The sequence below is a fragment of the Priapulus caudatus genome, unplaced genomic scaffold, assembly GCF_000485595.1.
Source record: "Priapulus caudatus unplaced genomic scaffold, Priapulus_caudatus-5.0.1 Scaffold1129, whole genome shotgun sequence".
NCBI lineage: Eukaryota > Metazoa > Priapulida > Priapulimorpha > Priapulimorphida > Priapulidae > Priapulus > Priapulus caudatus.
In genome coordinates this window covers 61,121-67,009 of record NW_014578190.1, presented here as the reverse complement: position 1 = coordinate 67,009, position 5,889 = coordinate 61,121, and the positions used below count along the sequence as shown (strand labels likewise).

The window sequence follows — 5,889 nt, the reverse complement described above, 5'->3', positions numbered from 1 at the left end:
ACACCTCCTTTCGGCAACGCTTCTCTAGTATCCCGTCTCATCTGGATCAATTATTGGAGGTACCACCTCAAACCACTTTCAAATGAACAAACTGTACATCATACAGAGTATAGAATGGCTCCTGCCAGACAAATTATCTGCTGCAAAGGGCCCGGCAGACATCCTCCAAATATGGCCCCTATTCCCAAATCGTTCAATTAGCCTAGACTAAGTATTGTAAATACCACTTGAAATTAAGTTTAAATCATTAATTACACCCTATATAGTACAGAATGGCCCCTGCCAGACAAATTTTCTGCTGCATAGGGCCTGCCAGACACCCCGAAAAGAGCCCCCTAAATTTTGGCTAGATCAATTATTGGAGGTACCACCTCAAACCACTTTCAAATGAACAAGTACATCCCACAGAGTATAGAATGGCCCCTGCCAGACAAATTATCTGCTGCAAAGGGCCCGGCAGACACCCTCCAAATATGGCCTCTATGGTCATTATTATAAATTTACCTATATATTTAATCAATCTGTCAACTACCTATAAGGCCCCCACCACCCCGAAAAAATCTTTACATAATCTTGGAAGGTTAAAATGATTTGACTGCATGAAATAGAGGTCACTGTAGTAAAAAGTGAGTTCTATAGAGGGCAGCACTGTGGTGAAAGGCTTTCTTTACTATGTGAATTGACAGAAGTTTTCAAGCCTGTTGTGTAAAAACAACCTGGAAATTTGCTTATTTCATGGTAAGTCGACTTTTTGCATATCACCTTGGCTACTGTAGATATAACTGAAAGGGCTTTGTTGGCAAGTGTAATTAGTAAGAAGTATTTTAATTAAAAGTAAAGAAATGTTTAATAAAATCCAACATGTCCGATGTCGCTTTGAGTTATTGTAAATAATCAGTCATGGTAATAATTTCCAGCATGTCTGTAAATACATTCAAAATAACTTGACAATAAAAGTTTTACACTGAAAATGTTCTCTATCAGTGTTGTAATTTCCCAAGAAATCATTTATTATATAGACAGCAAAAATTACTACTCTTCTTAGTCATTTCAAGACTTACTATGACAATAAAACAAACTACGGAACACCATACAGGACACCATGAGAATAAATAAAAATAAAAATAAATATTCAGGGTCGGTCGAGTAAGGCCAATCAAACTGATTAATATTGCTCTACTAATATATGAATGCTATCATAATTTTCAGGATACAGACCTGTCCGCAATGGATGGTGACAACCCCCCTTGCAACGTGGATGATCCTAAAGCTAATCAGGTAGGCATTGTTTTTTTCCTTCAAATGGATGTGGTTTATCCACTTCAAACCAGATATTATGGTAGCTTGCTTAAAGGCATAATAAGCCCATTGATTCAGCAATGTTGACGAATGCTAGAGTAACTGGCACCTTGTGTTGTTAATAAGTACGTAACCTTATAGCCTAATGCGTATTAGTTTGTCCAATATCACGGCTAATTACATTACAAACAAGACTTGAAATCGGTTGCTGATATTCATTTACGTGCCGTAAATGTCATCCAGGAGTGAAGCGATGAGTCGCCGATAACGTAAACATTTGTGCGGCCCGTATTTTTGGACGCCAGATGAAATGGAGGTGTCAGCGGTGTAACCACGGCCACGGGCTAAACATGGAAATGGAGTAAAACACACGTACTAATCACGGACGCACTTGGACAGTCCTGACAAAAAGTTCCTTATCACGAGCGTCCGTGTTTACGAAATCACTGATGATAGCATTGCGTACGGCTGAGCATGCGTGCGAAAATGTCCGGTGCGCTATAAATCTGTATCACACCCGCTTCGCCGGCAGCGGTTTAAAACTGTACAACCGATTTCTTGGACTTCGGATTGCAATTTCTTAGTAACCAGTAGTGATATTGGACAAACTAATACGCGTTTGGCTATAAGGTAATGTACTTATTAACTACACAAGGTGCCAGTTACTCTAGCATTCGTCAACATTGCATAATCAATGGACCTATTATTCCTTTAATCCATCACCAAGTAATATGCATGAACATTATGTTTTCAACCCAAGTGCAGTGACCATGACATAATACGAATGTTGTCATCCATTTTCAGGATACAGACCTGCCTGCAATGGATGCTGACAACCCCACAGACAACTTGGATGAGCCTGATACGAATGTTACCATCCTCCAAATATGGCCCCTATTCCAAAATCGTTCATTAGCCTAGACTAAGTATTGTAAATACACTTGAAATTAAGTTTAATCATTAATTACACCCTATATAGTACAGAATGGCCCCTGCCAGACAAATTTTCTGCTGCATAGGGCCTGCCAGACACCCGAAAAGAGCCCCTAAATTTGGGCTAGATCAATTTATTGGCATTCACCACTCGACTGAAAGCAAGATGCTATCGAGACCTACTTGCAGATGTCCCGATGATGTCCATGTTCGAGAACAGTTTCTTGAAACACACCCACTTTTCCAAGAACATATGAAACAGTATGAGCTATTCTTCAAGGACGTGATGAATGGAAAAATCGGCCCAACTGCTCAATACTGGAGCATATATATCTTCATGGTTAATCGAGTTCACAGAGATCTCATGCGTGCACTCCGCACGAATGATGTTGATGACTACATCACCATATTGCCAGCTATAATTGACATCTTCTTTGGATTAAATCGTCCCAATTATGCCCGTTGGGGTGTACTATTTCTCAACCAGCTCATGAAGCAGCACTCAGAGTCGAATGATTCTACAGTTAGGGGCATTCTCCATTAGGCGAACTAGAAAGAATTCGGGTAGATCTGCTATTGACTTGACTCTGAGCAGACGTAAATAAAGATGCGGCATCACCCATGAAGGGAATTGTATGGTTCCACAATTCTCACAGTGCCATAAGAAGATGGTGCATAACATCTGCTCAGCGGGGTATGTCTGTGACAGAGCTGCGGAATATCACAGGACTGGAAGCAGAGGAACAGCCTGCAACCCAGCTACGAGCCAGCAGAATTGAGAAAGACACTCATCAAAGGGATGCCTTGGTCAATGCAATCACACAATCATGTGACCCATTCTCCCACCAGCAACAATGTCAACTTGCCTCCTGAATATAGCTACAGGCAAATCAGCATCCAAGGAGACAGAAGCGTATCTAACTCAAAGTCTTGATGAAGGCCACAAACTACGTATCCAGTTCCAAGAAGAGTGTGCAGAAGATCCAGATAGATTTATGAAACCAATCAAACGAAGGAAGGTCTGCAATTTTGCACAGAAAACTTAAAGAAGAGGCGTCCTAGTGCCAAGGAGAAATCTGCTGCTGAGAGTTTGAGAGATGTTTTCATTCGCATCCTTGTCATCGTTTCAGAGAAGACTACCTTCAACCTCAAACATGTCATGACCTTTCCAATTACAGAGTACCCACTTTCTATCGCACACACGGATGGGTCAGGCCTGAAGACAGACAAGAGCAAGCTGCTTGGAAAACTAGAGGAGCTACAGGACGGTTTCACTGAAACACCACTTCCGCCAATTGATGTGACCTTAATCGACGGTGGACTCTTGATCCACTCATTCTTATCTGCTATTCGGATATCACCACTATGGCAACCTGGCCAGAAATCTTCTTGCATACGTCTGTACCAGCAAAGGAGATGAAATCCACATATTGTTTGATACTTATCAAGCTAATTCCTTGAAAGAGAGTGAGAGGAAACTACGTGGAGCAGAAGATTGTCCTTTTGTGATTTCCGGTCCAGAGCAAGCACCCAAACAGAGCTGTAAGGAGTTATTACAAAACGGGATCTTCAAAGACCAGTTGGCGATATTTCTTACCAAAGAATGGCAAAAAGACCAGTATGGACCAATCCTAGCCAAGAAGACACTCATCGTTTCCCATGGTGGCAGCTGTGGCCGCATTGACTTCAATGAGCTTGAATCCAAGATGACAGTTGAACATCCAGCCCATCTACAGAGTATTCACGAGGAAGCCGACACTCTCCTCGCATTCCATGCAGCTAACGCTACTGGAAATGTAGTCGTCAGAGCCTCCGATACTGATGTAATTGTTATTTTCCTCGGAATGCTAGGAAGGGACATGGAAAGTCAGAGAGAAACATCATACAGTCGCATTATTATGGATTGCGGATCAGGAAATAACCGTCGATATATCGATGTCAGTAGCATTGCCACCTCACTGGAATCAACTCGAAATGGACTAGCTGCAGCAATGCCAGGTCTTCATGCATTTACAGGCTGCGACTTCACTACAGCATTCTACAGAAAGGGAAAACTGAAGCCACTAGAAGTTCTTCAGAAAGACACCACAGGAACCCTAATCAAGTTCTTTAGCAAATTGTCATCCAGAGATGAACCAGACCAAAGTAAAGCAGAAAAATCATTTGTTCCTTGTATGGCATGAAGGGAGATGTCAGAAATGTAAATGAGGCGAGATTTGCCAAAGTGCACCAGATGACAGGAAAAATTGAATCAGGTAACTAGTGTTTGTTACATGACTTCAATGACTTGTAATGTTTTTACTTTTTCTATTACATGTATATTCGAATTCACTGTATACATATATACATGTATTACAACTCCCACATGCCCACAGAATAGTAGTGTACATAAAATTCAGCACAACCTTACATGTAGTTTAATATTGGTTATAAAATTGCTCTACGACAGGTTTATAAATATATAGGTCAATTTTTTTTACATATTTTGAACATGCATCATAATGTCTTGTGCCAGGCGGTATTTAAATTCAATCCTGTTAGGCCTATAGCAAATTAGTGATTTTAGTCCTTTATCTTATTTCAGGAAAACCCCATGATCAATGTAAAGAAGGTTGACTGCGCTCTTCTTCCACCTTGTGCAAGGACAGTGCATAACAAATTACAACGAGCCCACTTTATTAGCATCATATGGGGATGTGCCGACTCTCAGCACCAGGCCATGATATGGATCCATTGAAGTATGGTGAAAAAGTGAATGGGTATTATACGCCCGACTGGTACTTGGACCAGACGTCCCAGATGATTTGTTCCTAGAAGGCGAACCCGAGGATGTCAGTATCAACCAGCCAGACGACGACGTTACAGTTACTGCGTTGGACGACACTGAAGATGCACAATCTGAAACTTGGAGTGACTCGGACAGTGATGCAGATACCTAAGATATCCAGCAACCTTTATTAGTCATAGTCACAGACAGGCAGACTGGAGTTTATTTACACCTAAAACAACAAGTTCCAGACCAGAATGAAAGGAATTTATAGACTTGGATCAAGTCCGTCAATTATCATTTTTCAACTTTCAAAACCGCACAATTTTGGGGGAATTTTTTCCAAAAAATCTGTGTAAACTTCAATCAAGTCTATACCTAAAGCAGACGACAAACAGCACCACCAACAACAAGCTTCAGATCGGCAAGTTAATTGAGTCGCACACCTCTGATCAAAGCACCTGGTCTGGAACTTTTTGTGTTAGGTGTATCTTGTGTTGTACTAATGTACTTGTTCATGTAGAATAGAATTTTAAGTGTTTGATCCCCCACGCAGATTTTCAGATCATTTCGGTCTAGCATGCATTGCATGCTGCATCCACAAATATCAGGAACCTGGTGTCATTTTTTGATTCTTCCATGTTGTATGTCTGACCAAATTAGTGCCATTTGCAAGAGTGTCAATTTTCACATCCGCAATCTGTGGCGTATACGAGGGTTTATAACGCAAGATTTGCAATCAAAACAAACATAAGGCAGCTTTATACTTTTAGCTAGTTTGTTCTTTTTCCTTTCATGTTTATTTATGACAGTGAAATAGACATAAGGCACGAATATGACGCTTCATATGCAGAGGAAAATGTGTCTGGTATTAATATTCTAACACAAGT

General features: G+C 40.8%; 1 protein-coding gene across 1 annotated transcript in view; it reads left to right on the top strand.

Annotated features, from left to right (window-relative positions):
* The window catches only part of LOC106815499 (cathepsin F-like), a gene marked incomplete at both ends in the record, with an annotated part of 75,623 nt that overhangs the window by 12,065 nt on the left and 57,669 nt on the right, over positions 1-5,889 (top strand).